At 41.3% G+C, this 22,840-nt stretch overlaps 1 protein-coding gene and 1 long non-coding RNA gene across 4 annotated transcripts in view; one reads left to right on the top strand and one right to left on the bottom strand.

The window, feature by feature from the left end:
• Nucleotides 1-5,015: 5,015 nt before the first annotated feature.
• The window catches only part of LOC143663919 (uncharacterized), a 458,967-nt gene continuing 441,142 nt past the window's right edge, over nt 5,016-22,840 (bottom strand). Inside the window, exons 10-11 of one of the 2 annotated variants that reach the window (XR_013166227.1) lie at nt 22,051-22,182; nt 5,016-10,488 (exon numbers count right to left, since the gene is read on the bottom strand). This is a non-coding gene — a long non-coding RNA (uncharacterized LOC143663919). The remainder of the gene's footprint in view (nt 10,489-22,050; nt 22,183-22,840) is intronic. The other variant, XR_013166229.1, reaches the window with a different exon arrangement.
• The window catches only part of FGF1 (fibroblast growth factor 1), a 118,974-nt gene continuing 114,973 nt past the window's right edge, over nt 18,840-22,840 (top strand). The window contains exon 1 of one of the 2 annotated variants that reach the window (XM_077137291.1): nt 18,840-19,272. The gene's annotated coding sequence lies outside the window, so the exon portion shown is untranslated. The remainder of the gene's footprint in view (nt 19,273-22,840) is intronic. The other variant, XM_077137289.1, reaches the window with a different exon arrangement.

Genomic DNA, 22,840 nt, shown 5'->3' with positions numbered 1-22,840 from the left:
AGGAAACACTGCGAACAGCGCTTCTCAGGCTTCCGGGTGTGAGTAAGGATCACCTGGATGGCTTGTGGCCCCACAGGGAGCTGGGCTCCACTCCCAGAGATCCTGATTTGTTGGGGCTGGGGCAGGCTGAGAATTCGCTTTCCTAATAACCTCCCAGGGGGTGCGGAGGCTGCTAGCTTGGGGACCCCACTTTGGATAGGCACTTGGTGTTCTCCTCGTGCCACACATTTCTACAATTTGATTATTGTTCAAAGTCTACAAATAATCAAGGGCTCCTAATTCAGGTTTTCTCAATTTTGGCAGTATTGACATTTTGGTCCTGATAATTCTTTGTTGTGGGGGGCTGCCCTGTGCATTGCGGGATACGTAGCAATATCCTTTGCTTCTACCAGAGAGATGCCACTAGCACCCCTCCCTTTTGTCCAGGTGTCCCTGGGAGGCACACTCGACCCCCAGGTGCAAATCACTGATCTAAAAAGTGAGAAGGAGGTTTTCCTCTTCCACTTGGTAGAACATGAAGGCATCCTCAAATAATGCCTTCCCTAATGATCCTGAATATAATAGACTCTCAGTCCTTTGGTTTTCATTAACAACAGAACTAATAGCTTACACTTATCGAGTACTGTTCTAGTTTGTTAGCTGCCGGAATGCGATATACCAGAAACAGAATGTTTCAAGTTTACAGTTAGGCCGTGAAAATGTCCCAATTAAAGCGTGTCTATAAAAATGTCCAACTACCTTCACTCAGAAAGGCCAATGGTGTTCACGGTTTCTTTCTCAACTGGAAAGGCACATGGCGAACATGGCAACGCCTGCTAGCTTCCTCTCCAGGCTTCTTGTTTCATGAAGCCTCCCTGGAGGCACATTCCTTCCTTGTCTCCAAAGGTCTCTGACTGCATGGGCTCTTGTGGTTCTCATGGCTCTCCCTCTCTCCAAAAATGTTTCCTCTTTTAAAGGATTCCAGCAAACTACTCAAGCCCTACCTGGAATGGGTAGAGTCACACCTCCACCTAATCAAAGGTTAATACCCACAACTGGGTGTGCCTCATCTCCATGGAGATAATCTAATCAAGTGCCAAACTACAGTGCTGAATAGGGATGGAAAAGAAATGCCTGCTTCCATAAGATGGATCAGGATTAAAACACGGCTTTTCTAGGGTACATAATCCTTTCAAACTGCACAGGTACCTACTATGTACAAGTCACTCTGCTAGTGCTTTTTAATTACCCCCTTTAATTCTCACAACCACTCTTTCGCTGATGAGAAAACTGAAGCTTAGTGTGGTGTAAAATGACATGCCCAAGGTCCCACGGTTAGGATGGCTTGGATCTGGCTGGGGCAAGGGCAGTGTGGGGCTGTCCGGACCAGCACTGTCCATTAGAAATACAAAGCAAGTCACACATGCGAGCCATGGATGCGAGTTTCAATTCTCTAGAAGCCTGTTAAAGTAAAAAGAAAACAGGTGACATGAATTTTAATATATTTTATTTAACCCAATATCAATATCCAAAACATAATCATTTCAACTTATAATCAGCATTTAAAAATTTTTGATATATTCTATTTTTTTTTCTGTGTAGTCTTTGAAATCTGGTGTGGAACAATATGTGTTCACTTAACTTCAATGTCCTTCCATTTCTTTTGTTTTCTTTTATTAATTAAAGAAAAAAAAAGAAATTAACACAACATTTAGAAATCATTCCATTCTACATATGTAATCAGTAATTCTTAACATCATCACATAGATGCATGATCATCATTTCTTAGTACATTTGCATCGATTTAGGAAAAGAACTAGCAAAACAACAGAAAAAGATATAGAATGTTAATATAGAGAAAAAAATAAAAATAATAATAATAGTAAAAAAAAGACACAAACAAACAAACAAACAGACAAACAAAAAAAAAACCTGTAGCTCAGATGCAGCTTCATTCAGTGTTTTAACATGATTACTTTACAATTAGGTATTATTGTGCTGTCCATTTTTGAGTTTTTGTATCTAGTCCTGTTGCACAGTCTGTATCCCTTCAGCTCCAATTACCCATTATCTTACCCTGTTTCTAACTCCTGCTGGACTCTGTTACCAATGACATATTTCAAGTTTATTCTCGAATGTCGGTTCACATCAGTGGGACCATACAGTATTTGTCCTTTAGTTTTTGTCTAGACTCACTCAGCATAATGTTCTCTAGGTCCATCCATGTTATTACATGCTTCATAAGTTTATTCTGTCTTAAAGCTGCATAATATTCCAACGTATGTATATCCCACAGTTTGTTTAGCCACTCATCTGTTGATGGGCATTTGGGCTGTTTCCATCTCTTTGCAATTGTAAATAACGCTGCTATAAACATTGGTGTGCAAATGTCCGTTTGAGTTTTTGCCCTTAAGTCCTTTGAGTAGATACCTAGCAATGGTATTGCTGGGTCATATGGCAATTCTATATTCAGTTTTTTGAGGAACCGCCAAACTGCCTTCCACAGTGGTTGCACCGTTTGACATTCCCACCAACAGTGGATAAGTGTGCCTCTTTCTCCGCATCCTCTCCAGCACTTGTTATTTTCTGTTTTGTTGATAATGGCCATTCTGGTGGGTGTGAGATGATATCTCATTGTGGTTTTGATTTGCATTTCTCTAATGGCCAGGGACATTGAGCATCTCTTCATGTGCCTTTTGGCCATTTGTATTTCCTCTTCTGAGAGGTGTCTGTTCAAGTCTTTTTCCCATTTTGTAATTGGGTTGGCTGTCTTTTTGTTATTGAGTTGGACAATCTCTATAAATTCTGGATACTAGACCTTTATCTGATATGTTGTTTCCAAATATTGTCTCCCATTGTGTAGGCTGTCTTTCTACTTTCTTGATGAAGTTCTTTGATGCACAAAAGTGTTTAATTTTGAGGAGGTCCCATTTATTTATTTCTTTCTTCAGTGCTCTCGCTTTAGGTTTAAGGTCCATAAAACCGCCTCCAATTGTAAGTTTCATAAGATATCTCCCTACATTTTCCTCTAACTGTTTTATGGTCTTAGACCTAATGTTTAGATCTTTGATCCATTTTGAGTTAACTTTTGTATAGGGGGTGAGATACGGGTCCTCTTTCATTCTTTTGCATATGGATATCCAGTTCTCTAGGCACCATTTATTGAAGAGACTGTTCTGTCCCAGGTGAGTTGGCTTGACTGCCTTATCAAAGATCAAATGTCCATAGATGAGAGGGTCTATATCTGAGCACTCTATTCGATTCCATTGGTCGATATATCTATCTTTATGCCAATACCATGCTGTTTTGACCACTGTGGCTTCATAATATGCCTTAAAGTCCGGCAGTGCAAGACCTCCAGCTTCATTTTTTTTCCTCAAGATACTTTTAGCAATTCGGGGCACCCTGCCCTTCCAGATAAATTTGCTTATTGGTTTTTCTATTTCTGAAAAATAAGTTGTTGGGATTTTGATTGGTATTGCATTGAATCTGTAAATCAATTTAGATAGGATTGACATCTTAACTATATTTAGTCTTCCAATCCATGAACACGGTATGCCCTTCCATCTATTTAGGTCCTCTGTGATTTCTTTTAACAGTTTTTTGTAGTTTTCTTTGTATAGGTTTTTTGTCTCTTTAGTTAAATTTATTCCTAGGTATTTTATTCTTTTAGTTGCAATTGTAAATGGGATTCGTTTCTTGATTTCCCCCTCAGCTTGTTCATTACTAGTGTATAGAAATGCTACAGATTTTTGAATGTTGATCTTGTAACCTGCTACTTTGCTGTACTCATTTATTAGCTCTAGTAGTTTTGTTGTGGATTTTTCTGGGTTTTCGACGTATAATATCATATCGTCTGCAAACAGTGATGGTTTTACTTCTTCCTTTCCAATTTTGATGCCTTGTATTTCTTTTTCTTGTCTAATTGCTCTGGCTAGAACCTCCAATACGATGTTGAATAATAGTGGTGATAATGGACATCCTTGTCTTGTTCCTGATCTTAGGGGGAAAGTTTTCAATTCTTCCCCATTGAGGATGATATTAGCCGTGGGTTTTTCATATATTCCCTCTATCATTTTAAGGAAGTTCCCTTGTATTCCTATCTTTTGAAGTGTTTTCAACAGGAAAGGATGTTGAATCTTGTCAAATGCCTTCTCTGCATCAATTGAGATGATCATGTGATTTTTCTGCTTTGATTTGCTGATATGGTGTATTGCATTAATTGATTTTCTTATGTTGAACCATCCTTGCATACCTGGGATGAATCCTACTTGGTCATGATGTATAATTCTTTTAATGTGTTGTTGGATTCGATTTGCTAGAATTTTGTTGAGGATTTTTGCATCTATATTCATTAGAGAGATTGGTCTGTAGTTTTCCTTTTTTGTAATATCTTTGCCTGGTTTTGGTATGAGGGTGATGTTGGCTTCATAGAATGAATTAGGTAGCCTTCCCTCCACTTCAATTTTTTTGAAGAGTTTGAGGAGAGTTGGTACTAATTCTTTCTGGAATGTTTGGTAGAATTCACATGTGAAGCTGTCTGGTCCTGGACTTTTCTTTTTAGGAAGCTTTTGAATGACTGATTCAATTTCTTTACTTGTGATTGGTTTGTTGAGGTCATCTATTTCTTCTTGAGTCAAAGTTGGTTGTTCATGTCTTTCCAGGAACCCGTCCATTTCATCTAGATTCTTGTATTTACTAGCGTAAAGTTGTTCATAGTATCCTGTTATTACCTCCTTTATTTCTGTGAGGTCAGTGGTTATGTCTCCTCTTCCATTTCTGATCTTATTTATTTGCATCCTCTCTCTTCTTCTTTTTGTCAATCTTGCTAAGGGCCCATCAATCTTATTGATTTTCTCATAGAACCAACTTCTGGTCTTATTGATTTTCTCTATTGTTTTCATGTTTTCAATTTCATTTATTTCTGCTCTAATCTTTGTTATTTCTTTCCTTCTGCTTGCTTTGGGGTTAGTTTGCTGTTCTTTCTCCAGTTCTTCCGAGTGGACAGTTAATTCCTGAATTTTTGCCTTTTCTTCTTTTCTGATATAGGCATTTATGGCAATAAATTTCCCTCTTAGCACTGCCTTTGCTGCATCCCATAGGTTTTGATATGTTGTGTTTTCATTTTCATTCGCCTCGAGATATTTACTAATTTCTCTTGCAATTTCTTCCTTGACCACTCATTGTTTAAGAGTGTGTTGTCCTTCCATTTCTATTTCAACTATTTTATTAGACTCACATGCCTACGTATGCACCCAACAATCTGTTCTTGGAATATTTCAACTTATTTTCAAACGGGGTCTAGAGTTTTATAAAATTGTCAGCAGATGACCTCATCTGGTGGCCACACTGTGTTGACAATGATCCTATTTGACTTGCAGTGTTTTTCCTGTGTCTGTAGTTGCACAGAGACCATTCACCTTATTCCATGGCTAATCATTGAGGTACACATCTAATCATACTTTTGCTCTCCTTGCACCTACACAAGAGGTGCAAAAGATGCACATATCTAGGAGTGTGCATCCTCCATGTGAAGATCCTGCTTGCTCATTAGCCCCCACACCATGTCCCCCCTCACACTGTCTTTATGAAATGTTTCTGATCACGTGGTGCTTTAGTTTCTTGGTTGCTAAAACAAACAACACACAAGGGGTTGGCTTTATAACAGGAATTTGTTGGCTCATGGTTTCAGAGGCTAGAAGGCTTGCTTTCTCCCCAGGTCTGTATCTTCTGACTGGCCACCAATTTTTAGGATTTCTTGGCCTTTCCATCACATGACAGTGCACATAGTGGTATCTTGTCCCCTCTCTTCTTTCTGGACCTCCAAAAGACATGTTCTTCCCATATGCAAAATACATTCTCCCATCACAACATGCCAAAAGCCTTAAGCTATTTTTAGAACAACTCTAAGTACAAAGTCTCATCAAAGTAATTTATGGATGTAGTCTGCCCGAGGGCAAAATTCCTGACTGATGGACCTGTGAAACCTAGAAAACAAGTTATCTGTTTCCAATCTGTTGCAATGGAGAAAGAGCCACAGAATAAACATTTTCATTCCAGAAGCAAAAATTGGAAGGAAAATGGGGTCTCAGGTCCCAAACAAGTACAAAACCCAGGAGGGCAAACTCAGTTAGATCTCAAGATCTGAGAACCATCTGTGGCTTGATCTTCTGTCCTCCAGGTCTGATGGAGCAGCAGCCCTGTGCCTTCCAAGTGAGCTCAGTGGCCATGCTGTCCCTGATCACTGGAGCACAGGCCCCACCGTCTCTGAGCATTGGTGTGGTGGCACTGTCACTGAATAATGGGGCACAAGGCCCGCCCTCCTAAGTGCCAAGACAGATGACCTGTCCCCTGCAAGTGCAGGAGTGGACCTACCCTCTCCACACCTACTGGCCCTGTAATTCTTCAGTCCAAACCTCAGCTCCCATGGTTCTGCACTTGAAGTCATTCTTCCTTCATCTTTTCTCTGTCCCCTTCAGGCATTACCTCTGTTCACACAAATTTCATAAAACACTTGTTGGCTTTGTATGCAGTGCTAGGGGGCTCCAAACCATCAGACCACATTTCGAAGTACCTTCTTGATGACTGCATTTCCAGTCCTGACTTCCACTGCAATGGGTGACTGATCTTCACCCTATTTAGCAAAGGGCTGTTTAGTCAAACTGTCACACAGGGCCCTGTCCTCTGATGAGCCGCTTCCTGAACGCTTAGGGACGTCCCTGATAAAGCCACTCCTGGCCCTAGACTCAGAGCACACTAGAAATTTCTGGTTTCTTTGTGCTTAAGAATTCCGTTCTCAGCTCCTCCCCTTCCTCTCATGTTCTACTATAAGCTGCAAGGAGAAACTAGGCTGCATCTTCCACTCTTAGCTCGGAAATCTCCTCAGTTAAATATCCAAGTTCATTGCTTACAAGTACCACTTTCAATCTGACATCAGAACACATTTTTTTCCAAGTTCTCCGCCACTTTATAACAAGGATTGCCTTCTTTCCAATTTTCAATACCACATTCATCATTTCCTTCTAAATCCTCATCAAAAGTAACTCTAAGGTCTATATTTTTGCCAAAAATTTCCTCAGAGCAATCTAGGCTTTTTACGTCAAAGTGCTTCACAATTCTTCCAGCCTCTATTCATTACCCAATTCCAAAGACATTTTCACATTTTTAGGTATTTATCATAGCAGCTTTCTGGACTTATACTCACTTTCTGGTACAAAAAAAAAGTTTTCATTTCCTGGCTGCTAAAACAAATACCATTCAATAAGTTGGCTTAAATAATAGAATTTATTGAAGTTCAAAATCAAGGTGTCAGCAAAGTGCACTTTCTCCCCAAAGACTGCGGCAATCTGGGGGCTGGCTCCCTGGGACCCTTGATACATGGCTTTTCATCACATGGCAGTGCTCATGGTGGCATCTTCTCCTTTCTCTTCCAGGTGTACTGATATCCACGGCTTCTTCCTCTTTCCATCTCAAGCTTCCTTTTCTTATACTGGATTAGGCCTGCCCTCATCAGTTTGGACCCCCCTTAACTCATAACATCTGCAAGTTCCTATTTACAAATAGGACCCCACAGGACCAGGGGTCAAAGTCTGAACACGTAGCTTTGGGGGTACAGGATTCAACCCCAAACACTTGAGTAATCAATTTTCTTGAGAGAAACTTGCAATAAATCCTTCAGTGTCACCACGTTTGTTCATTCCAATGTCACAGGTATGAAAATCAAAGTAGACTGAAATGTTGAGATCTGTTTATACCAAAAAAAGTGGTAATGAGAGTGAACGCTTATGAAATGCTTACTTCCTCTGAGCCACGTGCTATGTTCAGCATTTACCATGTGTTATGTTATTGATTTCCCTGGTGGCCCAGGAGGTAGGTGCTATTATGAATGCCATTTTAGAGGTGAGGGAAGAGGGCTCAGAGAGGTTAAGAAACTTGCCCAAGGTCACTGTGGTGGCTTGGAGTTTTGTACCCAGAAAAATATGTTCTTAATCTTGCTATACTCCTGTGGATGTGAACCCATTCTGAATAAGATCTTTTGATGAGGTTACTTCAGGTAAGGGATAGTCAAACTGAAGTAAGATTGTGTTAACCCTGTTACTGGAGGCCTTATAGAGAAGGCCACAGAGAGAACCCACGAGAGAAGAGAGAAGCTGGTAGTCAACGGAACCCAGACGAGAAAGAAGACTCTGTCATGTGCACTGCCATGTGATGGAAAGGCGAAGACAGCCAGCCTTCTGGCCTCTAAGAGCGCAAGCCAGTCAAGTCTTGTTCTTAAACAATCCATTGAGTGGTATTTGTTTTAGCAGCTGGGAAACGAAAACAATTGCCCAACTAGCAACCAGCAGAGCTGGAACTCATGAAACTCCATTGTCAGGAATATGATCCACAAATGTCCTCATTTCTGAGTTTATAAAGATGTAGATTCATAGATGATACCCCATTTCAAGGTTACCACAGGCTTTTGCTTGATGGGATAGAAATAAATGTATTTTTATCTCAGAGGGACTGCCTCTGAAACAAGGTGCCAGAATGTCTCAGGGTCCAGCTCTTGCCTGTCAGGAGCTTGAATCAGGAGGTCCAGTCAGGTCACATGAGAAGTGGGGTGAAGCAGGTAGGGGCAGAGGTCAGAATGCAATGGGGTTAGGAGTGAGTGGGGGTGGCGCTGTGGAAACCAGTGAAGGCAAACTTTGAAAGGGAGCAGAGAGAGGGTGGCAGCCAAAGGGAGACTGGGGCACGGAAGGTTTTTATTTTGAGTCTTGGTCTTGTTTTCTGGAAGACTTGAACATGCCACAGTGCTGATGAGAGAAATGTTTTAGAGAGTTAAAGATACAAAAGAGCATGAGCTAAATCATCAAGGACCCAAAAAGCCAGGATGGGAAGTTACCTGAAGCCCACCTGGAGGGAACACATTTGCCAGGTCTTTCTCCAAAGCCTGCTTGTTTTTACCTCTATCATTTCCTACTGTCATTGCCTGATAATCAACCACTGTCAAAGATCCTTATTGCCCATCAGCTCAGGAAGCTGTTTCCAGTGAGAAACATTTTCCCTTTACTGGGTACAACTTGTTATCCTACTTTTAGTGAGGAAATCCATGATATCGGAACACATATAATGAGGACAGCCCCAAGTATGGGTGGCAAAGTTTGATACAAGGGACACTAAGTCTGCCTGCACCCAAACTACCTCTCACCAGCCTCCCTTGGGTCCTTGAAATGTGCCACCATTTGGATTATGTTCCTAAAGAGTCCCATTAGAAAAGAACATACATGTCATTGAAAGGGGGCCACTTTAGCATTCATTCTCACCTATGATTAGTTCAGTCCAGCTTTGCTTTTCACGTCAGGGGAGGAAGCTCAGACAAGAGGAGGACTTAAAAAGCCAGGATTCAGAAAAGATGAGTTTTAATGCTGGAGATGGAAAGATGATAATTATGGGGATAGTTATTCACTCACCTCTAACAGGTGCTTTGAGAAGATCTTGAGTTCCCATTCTGACCAAAGGCACCATGAGTTGCCCACTAGTGGAAGGAGGATGTAAAAGCCCTGGACACCTCTAGGAGCTGCTAGGAGCTGCTTTAGGGAAGAGTGGAGTCACCAGCCTCTGTCCTCTTGGCCTTTAACTGAGGGTCACTGGCCAGAGGCCTCCACAGGGGGTGTAATCGTACTACAGAGCAGTTATTATTAGGCCCCTGTCAGTCAGTGACACTGTCTTATTTTGAAAACCTTCTCCCAGATCTTCCCTCTCACAAGCTGGTATAAGGCAGGTCCCGGACACTGTCTCAATGTCAAGGGTGAGTGTGAGGATGAGTGCACCCTGTGACTAGTCCAGGGGACTTTCAGCTTGGGCTTTCCTTAATTCCGCTGCACCTCCTCCATCACGCCTTGGGGAGAAAAGTAATTTTGGTCACATAGAGCAGCATTTTAAACTTCTCTCATTAATGAGAGAGACAAATTGCTAAACTATCATGGGAATACACAAGGAAGGAATAAATTTACTTTCCATGCATCTCCAGCTTGAGTCTGAAGCTTAACTACATGCTATTTTTATCAAATACTTTCTATTCTGCGGCATGCTTTAGCAACTTTCTATTATTAGGCATGTTAGGAAAGGTCCGCATTTGATTTCTCTCCCTTCTGGCTTCTCCTTCCCCATATCATGGGAGGGTGGTGTTTGGTCCCTGTCCTTTCAGTAGAAGATGCGGCCAGGAATGGAAGCCTCTGAGAGCTCATCTTGGTATCAAAGCTCCTCGGAAATGGGATCTGCCTGCTTGTAAATGGCATCTAGTCCTGGCCTCGCCCCAGTCCAGATGGCAGGTAAAAACACACCAGGAAAAAAAATACATATTTTGGAATATTTACAGCATCTCTGTCCCCTACCCCCACATCCTGGGAGGGAGGAGGTAGTCTTGACCAGCTAAATTCTGGAGCTTTTCTTATGCAGAACATGGGAAAAGGTGAGAAGGAACTCTGAATTTTGTGGTGCTGTGGTTTGATGATTTGATGGGTCCATCTAAGAAAAAGCAGATATATCAGAAGTTGGGGGGGGGGATAAAAGAGCCAGGGATGCACTAAGTTTGGAGGAATTCAAGAGATGAATTAAGGGGGACTGGAGTAACAGCTGGGCTCTCCTGAGGTGGATTTGGGAGAGAGAGGGGAGAAGAGGATTTTTTCAGAGATGATGTTGGTGTTATGACTGTAACCCCCCCCACACACACACACTTTGACTTTTTAAAGAGATTACAGTAAAAACATAAATGGGCTTACTAATGGTTTTTTATATGTGGGATTGGTATTTATTCAAAGCAGGCTCTACCACCTGGGGACCAGTGTGTAATGGTAGGGGCGTACCCACTGCATCCACTTCTTCTACCAACACATGCTTCAAACCGGTGTCCAATGGGCTGGACATGGAACCCAGGCATGTTTAGTTTGGCTTGTTGAACATTGCTGTTTTTTTTTTTAGCTAACATTTAACATTTAAAAATCAGCATTTCACAGTTAAAAAGCCTGCATTTCCTACTTGAAAAAAATGGATAATCTGGCAGCATAAGGCTCTCATCCCTACAAAATGAAATTAGGCTCAATCTCTCCAGCTAACCTCAATCCCACCATTCCCATTCCAGGGCCACATAAGGTGGGCACATACACATACCCGGCCCCGTCCTGCACTTATATCCTGTCCATGTGCTAATGGCGGACTAGATAATTTAGGCCTATTTTCCTGCTGAGGACAACTAGAAAAGCTGGACAAAAAATAAATCTGTTTGAAATGATCAGAAAGCCAACAAGGTGATGAAGAAGCAGCAAATCGACATCTGGGAAAAGATAGCGAGCCTAACAACTGGGACTTCTTTTTCTCTTGGGACATTTGCCAGTTATGGAGGAGACAACCAAGAAGCTCAGAGGCTCAGTTGCATGTAGGAAGCTTTGCATCCTAGGAAGACAAAAGTTGGAATCCAGTGCCCACCAAAGAAGAGGGGGACATATGTCCCCTCCCCCTTTTAGCTTAGAACACTGAAGGACTGTTCCTTAAGACTGGATGAAGCAGAAGTAGACCAGATATTTCAGGGCCACAGCCCATCTTCCAATGAGCTTAATTCATAAAGTTAGATTAAGGTGATCCCAGATTACTAGTACCCCTAGCAATCTCAGAGCTAATAAATGTTTTCTGGAAGAATATAACACCATCATAAGCCTTAAATTTTTTCTACCAACAACTTTTCACATACAATTGCAAGACAAAAATGAAAATATCCAGGGTACAAGAAAATAAGACAATATGAATGAGAGCCAGCTGAAAATCAGCTATCGGAGGTCTCCAGACTTGAAATAACTATGTTACTCTGAATAAGGAGATTAAAAAATGTTTGAAAATTTTAGCAGAAAACTAGGAGCTAAAAAAAGGGATAATGAAGATTTGAAAAAAGAACCAAACAGGAATTCAGAGCTGAAAAATCAAATAACAGAAGTAAAGAGTTCAATGGATAGGTTTTACAGCAGATTAGATACAATTAAGGAGAGAATTGGTGAAATGGGAACTAGACTAGAAGAAAACATACAGTATGAAAGATGGAGAGACAAGCGGGTAGAAAATAAAGTAAAGAAAATAAAAGACATGGAAGATAAAGGGAAAATTGAAGTTCTAGAATGAGAAGGAGAATAGGAAAAACAAATAGTTTGATAAAATAGTGGAGAAATTGCCAAAGTTGATTAAAGATGTTAAGCCACAGAGTCAAGAAACCCTAAGATCCCAAGTAGGATAAATAAAAACAAAGCCACATCTAGGTACATCATAGTAAAATAGATGAAAATCAAATACAAAGAGGAAAAAAATATTAAAAGTATCCACTATTAATGTAAAAAAGTAATACATTAAAAAAATAATAGACCAATCTTATTTCTTTTCAGAAACGATGAAAGACAGAATATACTGGAATTTAAATATCTTTAAAATGCTGAAAGAAAATAACTGTCAACCTAGAATTCCATGCCCAGTGAAAATAGCCTTCTGTAACAAAGGTAAAATTAAGACATCTTCAGAATTCTTTACCAGCAAGAAATACTAAATGGTGTTCTTCAAGCTGAAAGAAAAGGATTTGAGACAGTAGGTTACAGATATAGGAAGAAATGAAAATCAATGTAAAGGTTAATCTGAGAAAATCCAAATGAACCAGGCTGTAAAAACCAACAATTTTCACTGTGGTTTAAAATAAATACAAAATTAAAATATATAAAAAGTACAAGTAAGTTGGGGTGGTAGTAAATGGGGTTAAAATGTTCTAAGGCTCTTGTATTATCATGGAAGAAGTTAAAAGTACCAATTAACATTAGTCTTTGATATATCAAAGACAAACCCTGTGATTTCTCAAATAACTTTCCTAAAAGAACAGCAATATATATATATATAGGACTTCCCAGGTGTGAGAGGGAAAAACAGATTATCCAACCACTTCAAGAGCAAGAAAGAAAGAAAGATAAAAAGGACACAGAAAACAGGAGACATATGAAAGCACTTAATAAAATGGTAGCCTTAAATCCAAATATAGCAGCAAATACATAAATGTAAATGGATTAAATACTTTATTTAAAAGTCAAAGATTACTGGACTGGGTTAAAAAAATCTCTATACTGTTTATAAGATATAAATCTAAACCATTCATATTAAAATGTTGAAAGTAAAGGAGGAGAAAAGGAAGGAAAAATACAAATATGAGCAAAAATTATATTAATATTATCTATATTAATATCGGAAAAAGTAGGCTTTAAGGCAAAAAGCATTACTACAGTTAAAAGAGGGATCTATCACAATGAGAGAAAGTTCCATTCACAAAGGAGATACAATGATTATAAAACTTGCACACACCTTGTGATGTAGCTTCAAAAACATAAAACTAAAATGGACAAAACCACAAGAAGAAGCAAACAGACCAATCAGTAAGGATACAGAATATTGAACATGACTAACAAACTCAGCTTAGTGGACATATATAGAATATTGCACCCGTAATTATAGAACACATGTTCCCCGAATATTTATAACTCCCCACCTTCCAAGCAAATCATATGATTGAAATTGTCTGTCTCATTTTATGTCAGATGTGGCGTGTGACTTGCTTGGCCAATGAAATATGACAGAAGGAACTTCCAGGTGTCAGAGCATTAAACATGCCTCCTTTTCCTTCCCTGAAAGCACAGAGCTGGAGCATTCCTAAGTCAGGGTCCCTGAGGGAGAATGACAAGGAGGCAACTGCAAATGGATGTATTGATGTTGGTGAGTGAGGAATAAACCTCTGTGATTTTAAGTCACTGAGATTTGGGGCTTATTTATAACCACAGTACAACCTCGTCTGTCTGACTGACATGGGGAGAAAAAGAGAAGGCTGGTCTCCAGGCAGAGAGGCCAGCTTGTCTTGGAAAAGTGTGGTGTGCTGAAGGCCTGGGGAATTTGGTGTGGGCTTAAGCTCCAGGAGGGAAGTGGGGGCTGGGGCAGGGAGCAGCTCCTAAGAGCCCAGGAAGATGGACTTGAGGCAAGTTTGAAAGGGACTTGCACTTAACAATAAGGAATGGATTTGTTTCGAAAGTTGAAATATCTCTAGAAGTAGTGACTGGTTGAATACAGGTGGTGATAGTGATGAATTGGGAGGAAACTAATAAGCGTGAAAATAACATAATTAGTTTGGGAGCTATTCCAATGAATATTTATTTTATAGTTGTTTTTTCACTCCCTACAGTAGCTATGATTAAGAATTTGGTGAGAATTTCTCTAGTGTATGTACACAAACAGATGCACAGACCAATTTTTAAAACACAAATAGGATCATATTCTACTAGTTGTTTTGAAAAACGTTTTCCAGTTAATAATATTTCATTGTTATCTTTCAGTGTCACCTCAAGTAGATTTGCCTCTTTTTTTTTATAGGCTTCTCAAGTACTCCGTTATATGGGGATGCCATAATTCTGTCACTTTCCCCCTGTTTGCATACATTTAGGTTGATTCCACTACTGTAAACTCTACTTCAGTGACCATCCTTGTGCATAATATCCATACATTTTAATATCTTCCTTACTTTCAGGTCAGTTTTGCCATCACTTTAATGGTGGAAATTTTAGGCTGGTAAAAGAGGAACACAGCACAGTGGGCCATTTAAGGTGAGATTTTTGGTTAGGGGATGCCTGGTATGCCTCAGTTATGCCCAGAACAGTGCCTGGAACATAGTGGACACTCAATAAGTATTTGGCAAATGAATGAATGGATGAATGAATGAATTAATTAATTAACTGCACATCTACTATAGCCACTTATTCGGTCTGCCCTGCTTCCATCTATAATAGGGTTTCTTGAACTTGGCACTACTGACATTCAGGACTGGATAATTCTTTGTTGTGGGGGCTGACTTGTGCATTGTAGACTGGTTAACAGCATCTCTGGGCTCCACCCACTAGATGCCAATAAGATAACTCCAGTTGCAACAATCAAAAATGTCTCCCCACATTGCCAAATTCCCCTGGGACAAAAGCACCTTGAGTTGAGAACCAGTGATTTATAATATAATTTGTATTTACATAAGGGCACAGGCCCATTCTAAAAACAACTGCCACTGGCTCACTCTTGTGAAGCTTATGTAGGTAATAGAGAAGCTTAACTTACCTATAGGCATGCCTAAGAGTTACTTCTGTAGGACCTCATTTGTTGATCAGATGTGGTCTCTCTCTCTCTAAGCCCAACTCTGCAAGTGAAATCATTGCCTTCCCCTCTACTTGGGACATGACATCCAAGTCTCCCTGGCTGCCTGGGAGATGACTCCCAGGGATGAGTCCTGCCCTGGCAATGTGGAATCAACAATTCCATCCTGAACAAAAGGGGAAACAAAAGTGAAGCTAATAAAGTATCAGTGGCTGAGAGTTCAAATAGAGTCAAGAGACTACTCTGGAGGTTACTCTTATGCAAGTTTCCGTTAGACATTGCTAACTATCTCAACTTGCCAAACTCCAACCAAAACTATTCTAGCCAATCCTAAAGAATACCTTGGGCAATATATAAGATTCTACAAAGGTTCCATGCACTAGGGTAACTTTCCAGAAACCTACAACCTCTAGATAGGTCCCTGGACCAGATAAGTGCTGAAACTTAGAGGGCCCAGCCTCGGCAGAACATCAGCCAGTTCCATCTCCCTGCCCCATATTACTGATAGCCCTTTCCAACATGAAAAATTTAGAATGGCCATAGCCAAAATACCCCTAAAGAGTGGGATAGAAAGATCAGAGATGATGGTGGAGTTATACAGAGAAGGGATATTAACAAATGAATATGATTGCTGAATCATTAAGTTGATATTTCTTTTAGTCTCTAGTATCTTAGAGCAGCTAGAAATAAAAACCTAAAATTGTGGAATTGTAACCCATGCCAAACTCTGAAATCTGTTCTACAACTAATTGTTGTGCTGTGCTTTGAAATTTATTGCTTTTTTGTATATTTGTTATTTTTCACAAAAAAAAGTTGATTGTGATGATAACAAAATATTTATTCCTTCTTGCCTCCAATATTCTGGAGCAGATAGAAGGAAAAATCTGAGATGATGATATGGTAGCCCATGACAAACTCTGGGATCTGTCCTATAACTACTTGTTGAAGAGTGCTTTGAAAACTATTGCTTTTTTCTTTCTTCACTTATATATATATATATATATATATATACATTATATTGCACAATTTTTTTAAATAAAAATAACTGCCTCTGAAAATGTTCACCTTCCTTCTCCCCAATCCTCTCATGTTGAAATGACCTCTCTTCCTAAATTTTCACAGTGCTGTCATAGAGATTTCTGGATATGTTAGTTTTGGTTCAGATTTCTCTTCTCCAGAACTGCTTTCTCTGACATCTCCCCCATGAATTAGTGAATCCTTCCGATACATTCACTAATCACCAAATTACTCCTCCTTGGTAGAGTTTATCAAGGTTGAATGTTTACATTTATTTGAGTAACTATTAAATTAATCTGTCTCTCTCACTCAACTCCCTAAAGGTAACCATTGCCAAGAATTTGTCAGGTAACATGTCAGTTTTTGCTCACCATTTCTATATCTAGGGCTCAAAACAATGCATCATGAATGGACAGATGGCTGGATGGCTGGCTGGATGGATTTTGGATAAAGAGATGGATGGATGGATGGATGATAGATGGATGATGGATGGATAGATGGATGGATGGATGAAGGATGGATGGATGAATGATAGATGGATGGATGGATGGATGGATGGGTGGATGATGGATGGATGGATGGATGGATGGATGGATGGATGGATGGATGATGGATGGATGGATGATGGATGGATGGATGGATGGATGGGTGGATGATGGATGGATGGATGGATGGATGGATGGATGATAGATGGATGGATGGATGGATGGATGGATGGGTGGATGATGGATGGATGGATGGATGGATGATGGATGGATGGATGATAGATGGATGGATGGGTGGATGATGGATGGATGGATGGATGGATGATAGATGGATGGATGATAGATGGATGGATGGATGATAGATGGATGATGATGACAACTTATAATAGCCCTTGGGTGCAACAGTCTTCACAACATTTTTGCTCCTGTACCTTCTAAAACAATATTGAAAAATGACATCATCCCTTATACATTTTAAAATTGATGTTAAATTTTCATCACTAAGTTCAGATAATTTTAAGATGATAGCTTCTAGCATATTGTAAATATTGGAATTTAAAAAGTAAACAGTAACATCATTCTTTAAATGTACCTATTAATCTATTATTATTATTATTTTCAATATTCTCTTTGCTTTGATTCGTATTACTCTCCCTCAAAATTTAAGGATGGAAGAAACAAAGTTGTTAAATGAAAAAATGCCTTAATTAATTATTAAAGGAAGTTGAATTAATCATTAAAGTAAGAGGCTTCTAAGATTGGGGACCTGGAGAATTTTACACTTAAGGCAACATACCTTAGTAAAATTTGGGAAGGGTGATGGATATACTTTCCTTTTATACAGTAAGGGAAGGCTCATTATGAATACAGACACATTCTAAGGCAAAATCAGTTTTAGGAAAGAGTACCTATAGAAAGTGAGAAATTGGAGATTGATTCTCTAAAAATCATCTTTACTATGGCCCTCGGAAAATCTCAAGACCACCACCCTGGGGTAATGCAGCCTCGTAGCCTGAAGAGGACAGTGTTGGACAAGCTTTGGGACTCAACCTCTCTGACTTCCTCTGGGTAGGAGAGAGAAAGGACATTTCAGCTCAGACACAATGGGAACCCAGCCTGGGCCACCCAGCACAGTCCTCTCCGGCATGTGTGTGTTTGCACTGGGAATCATTCATAGAAAACTGGCTCTAAGGAAAAATGGAGTCCAGAAACACTTTCCATCCTATATCTAAAATCAGGGCCTGGGACTGTAAACAGAGGAAAACCTCATTCTCTTGCTCCTTCAAGAACTGAATTTAGGTAAGCCACCAGGGAGTGATGTCATGCATCTTAATCAACCATGAGGCTTTTGTTTTTTCCCACATGAAATGAAAATAAAGGTGAAATCTCAACAATGTATTGCTTCGGGGGCAAAGCGGCTCAGAGCTGAACCTCTGGAGTCTGACAGGTGGGGCTCAGACCCCACTGTACTAGGCAGTTACCCTTTCTCCTGCTCAGCTTCCCTGGCTGTAAAGAGGAACAGCCTCACAGGGCTGCTACGAGGATTGAATAGACAATGCAGGGAAAGTGCTCTGCGTAGGAATGGCATTTAGCAAGAGCTCAAAAAATCATCATGATGATGGTGGAGATGATATTAAACTGGCACCTGGTCAAGCTTGACTGTTCAAACTTTCCACTCATGGCTGCAGAGAAAGAATGGGGGGGGTGGGGAGGGTGGAAAATCAAGCTATTTAAATGTTTTACAAGCCCAGGAGTTCAAAAAAGAAAGCACCCTGGGGGGGGAAGGAGAGTAGCCTGATACAATGGTCCAGCCCGGCGCTGTGGGCACCGCTTCCACTCACGAAGCCCACTCGGGTGTGCATGCAATGGCGTGACCAGCAGCCCCAGAACCTGTCACCTGCCTGCATGCACAGCGTGATGGCTTTTTTTTTTAATCACATTTACTGTATGTGAAACCTCAAAGGGTAGGAATGAACTGTATGAAAAAATAATCGATAGACTGGGGAAGATGATTTCGATGTACTAAAGCTTGGAGCAAAACCCTCAGGCTGTGCCTCACACTGGGAAAGGTAACGCGGAGGAGTCAGACAGCTTGGATGGGATAGCTGTCCTTTCACCTGGCAGCCATCCAGCCCCCAAATAGCTTTTGTGTCCAATCCAAAAATAAGATCACATGAGATGGGGAGAAATAACTACGCAAGTGCGTGACCTTGGGCTTTCCGTGGGCACCAGTGTTAGCTGCACGGTGGAGTCCGGAGGGTGGCCTGGACCAGCTCCCTCCCGAGGCCCCCCCGGAGGCCCCGAGGCCACCCTGGAAGAGGGTGGGTGGGTGTGAGTTCTGCATTCAGCCCTCCTCTTGGGGCTCCTCAGAGCTCCACTCACACCAGAGAGGGAGTGGGAGAGAGAGGACAAGTGGATCCAACAGCCTCTGCTCCAGGGGGATACGGGCATCGCCTCCTTTTCTTTAAGGAAACTCCCTTCCGATGTTAAGTGGGAACTCCCTTCTTCCTCCACCGGCCTGCCTACCACGGTCCTTGTAGGAAGGAGTGGACACTGCTGCAGTGACTGTCCTCCCAGGCAGAAAGCACCCCAGGGCCAAAGCAAAGCGGTAAGTGCATCTGTCTCTGCAAGGAGCTCAGATGGCTACAGATTTTCTGCTTGGCTTCTTACTTATGCTCAGCATGAAAGCTCTCCCCTCCTCCTCCTTCCTCCTTTTCTCCTCCTGATCTAGTTGGTGGCAGGCTTGAGTCTCTGGGATAGATGCAAGAGGAAATATTCCTATACTCCCTTTATTCATTCAGAAATCAATTTGCAACCAGAAAGAGCTGGTTTTTAGCAAGACTTGATACAGGAAGTGATTCCTACCAAGTGAATTATCTTTGCTAAGATCTAAGAGGAAGATTCCCAGGAAATCATCAGGCAAATCCCATTACAGTAGAGTTAATGCTTGGCCTTAAAAAGCCCTGCATGAGATGGGAAATAAATAAAAGGGCGACAGCTGATTTTTTACTCTTGGGCAAAAAGGAAAACACAAAAAAGGAATATAGGATGTTTCCTTGCTCTCCACTATTCTTGATCTTTTTCCAACTTCTTAAATCTCTGCAAAATACATTTAAAAGATCCAAGAGCTCCTTTCTTTGGTTGAGAACAAAAGGAATGAAATTAAGGCTTTAGGGACAATTGCTCTGTAAGCAGAGTTAAGGGCAAAAGACGAGAAACAAACGTGGCACATCACATCCACCTGAACATATGGACACCATTATCCCCGGTCACATGTGTGGTTATTCCTTGATCCAGGCTGCCCTAGGCTGTGGGCTACAAAGATCCATACCAAGATGAAGCCCACAGAATATGAGTGGAAACAATGTCATTACTTGAATAAGTCAGGATTCTTTTAGGAGCAGTGGATTGAAACCTGGTTTGAAGAGGCTTAGGGAAAAAATGGGAATTTTTCGGCTCATGTAACCAAAAAGGCCAGGGCTTCAGAATGGTAGGGCCAGGTGCCTAGAGCACAGCTGGCCTCCTGGGTCTGCCTCTCTCCATTTCTGGGCTTTGCATCATCTAATTGAACCAGGGTGGGTACTGTGGCTGTGCTGGAAGTGTAGTCATCACCATCCAGACAGCATGGACGGGAAGCAACGAAGGGGTGGTTCCCCAAGGACAAGCAAGGTGCTGGTCCTGAGGAAAGCGAGGCCAGAGGCAGGACAGCTGGGCTCTACAACTGCAACTCCACGTTGCCAGCAGTGATCTAGAGTAAGAATCAAAGCTCTTCCAAACTAAGGTCTCCTCCTTCCTCCCAGCCGCTATCCTCCAGAAGATCCCAGAGCAAGGATGATTATTAGTGGAATGGGTGACTAAAAGACCAGTCCTTCTTAGAAACCCCTGATGGTGGGAAAGACGCGGGAAGCTAGTCCTCGGTCTACTCCCCAGGACACCCACATGCCCAGACCTGGCTGGGCTCCACCTGGGCTCGCTCACCGTCCCCCATCCCCGTCCCCCACTCTTGCCCAGTTCCGTCTGCCCTGCTCTGCTAATGTGAACGCATCTTGCCTTGAAGAGCCAGCCTCATGCTGCCTCCCCTCTGAGGCCTGGTCTGGGTTTTCCAGCCTTTTCTGCTCTCTCCTTTCTGTGAACCCGGGTGGCACTAACTGTCAGTATTACTGTTTACTCATACACAGTCTTTAAAGTCTTCACGTTTCTTAGTTTCTCTTCCACTTCAGATTTTACATTCTTGGGGAAAGATGAAGCTTTGTCCCCAGCCCTCACTGTGGTGTCTAATACATGGTAGGTGTCCAATTAAGTGCTTCCAATTAATTGACCAGTAGAAAACCAACCTCCCTAAATAGTTTAGGGGCTACGGTTAAATTTCTTGAGATCCTTAATTTTCATTTTTGAAATACATAATTAATATAATAATTATGGCAGACATTTATTGAGCTCTTAATGGAGGGTGGCACCCCTACAGACATCATCTCCAGTGATCTTACAGTGACCCTGTAGGCAAATGCTGCTATAATACCATTTGCTAGATGGGGAAATCAAGTCTCAGAGAATTAATTCATGTGTCCTAGATCACACAGCTAGGAAGTGACGCTGTTGGGATTAGAACTTTGGCATGCTTGCCATCTCATTTCCCATTCCATTCATGATTTACCTGCTTATCAGCAGAGTTTTCTGCTGCCTGACTTAAAAGAGCAAGGGACACAGATGATAGGTCAGAGAACATGGGAAAGCTCAACTCTTGTAGACCCCTCTTCTGCCTTTGGGGCTCCCAGTGTCTCTACAGGGTGGCCCCTCATTAGATTCTACCTAGGGTGGGGGGTTACATCCCTGCCCCAGAGCCAACAAGCAGATTAGAGAGCACAGGGATTTCACAAAGGAGGTACCTCTGGGGCTCTAGTGGAGAGCCGGGCGCATTTTAATTAAATGGGAGGGAAGTGGTATTTTGGGAAGTGTTAGCTAGAAGGTGGGCTTTTCAAGGGAAGCTTGGCCTTCTGGCACTACGCATGGTCATGTGGGGGCACTTTCTCCCACCTGCTGACCAGCTGACCAGCCAGAGGCCCTCTCTCTCAGGGAGGCCTGAAGGATTTGGAAGGCAACCCAATCCTGTTTTTGAAAGAATCCAAAATCTTGTGGTGAAAATGGTGAGTATTTCTACATCACTAGTGCCCCCACATTGGCCCAGTCACTGACCTCGTGACTGATGTGGTCCCCTGTGGGGTGAATGAGCAGGTCTCTCTGAACCCCACGGTTCAAGGCCACCTTGTTCCTTTGAGGTGTATTAATCCATTCATGTGAGTTAACATTTTCTAAAGAGTATTTTCTGTAAGTCATTTCATTATCCTCATAATATGCTCTTAGAGTGTCACAGAGCTAGTGTTCTTACCTTCTTGTATTGAGGGTACAAGTGAAGCACAGTGAGATGGAGTCAGGTCCAAAATTACACAGAAGGTCACAGATGGCAGACAGAAGAGCTCTCGGGTCCTTAGGATCCAAGCCTACTGGCTTCTCCATGAGGCTATGATGGGAAAGAATTTTTAAAAAGTTACACAGGCTAAGGAAAAGTTGTTAGGTAAATCTTGAAGAGAAAAATCACTGCTAGACCCAACAGAGACGAAAACATTTATTCATACAAAATCTTGTTCACACATGTTCATAGCAGCATTAGTCATAATAGCCCAAAGTAGAAACTACCCAAATGCCCATCAAATAATGAATGGATGAATAAAATCTGATCTATCCATACAATGGAATATTATTCAACAATAAACAAAGGGATGAAGTTCTGATGCATGCTGTGATATGAACAAACCTTGAAAACATTAAGTTAAGGGAAAGTCTAATACAATTCCATTTATAAATGAAATGGTCAGAACAGTTGAATCTATGGAAGCAGAAAGATTAGTGGTTGCCCAGGACTGGCAGGAAGAAAGATAGGGAGTGACCACTTATGGATATGGGGTTTCTTTATGGGGTGACAAAAATGGTCTAAAACGAATAGCAGTGATAGTTGTACAACCTTGTGAATATACTAAAAGCCTCCATATTGTACAATTCAAATGGATGAGCTATATGATATGTGAATTACATCTCAATAAAGTTGTTAAAAATACTTCCTATTGTAAACTATACAATCATAGTTAATCCTACAATTATAATATTCATTCATCGATTAT

This window comes from Tamandua tetradactyla, chromosome 20 (genome assembly GCF_023851605.1).
Source record: "Tamandua tetradactyla isolate mTamTet1 chromosome 20, mTamTet1.pri, whole genome shotgun sequence".
Classification (NCBI taxonomy): domain Eukaryota; kingdom Metazoa; phylum Chordata; class Mammalia; order Pilosa; family Myrmecophagidae; genus Tamandua; species Tamandua tetradactyla.
The sequence above is the reverse complement of the archived record's forward strand: the minus strand, read 5'-3'. Positions and strand labels throughout refer to the sequence as shown.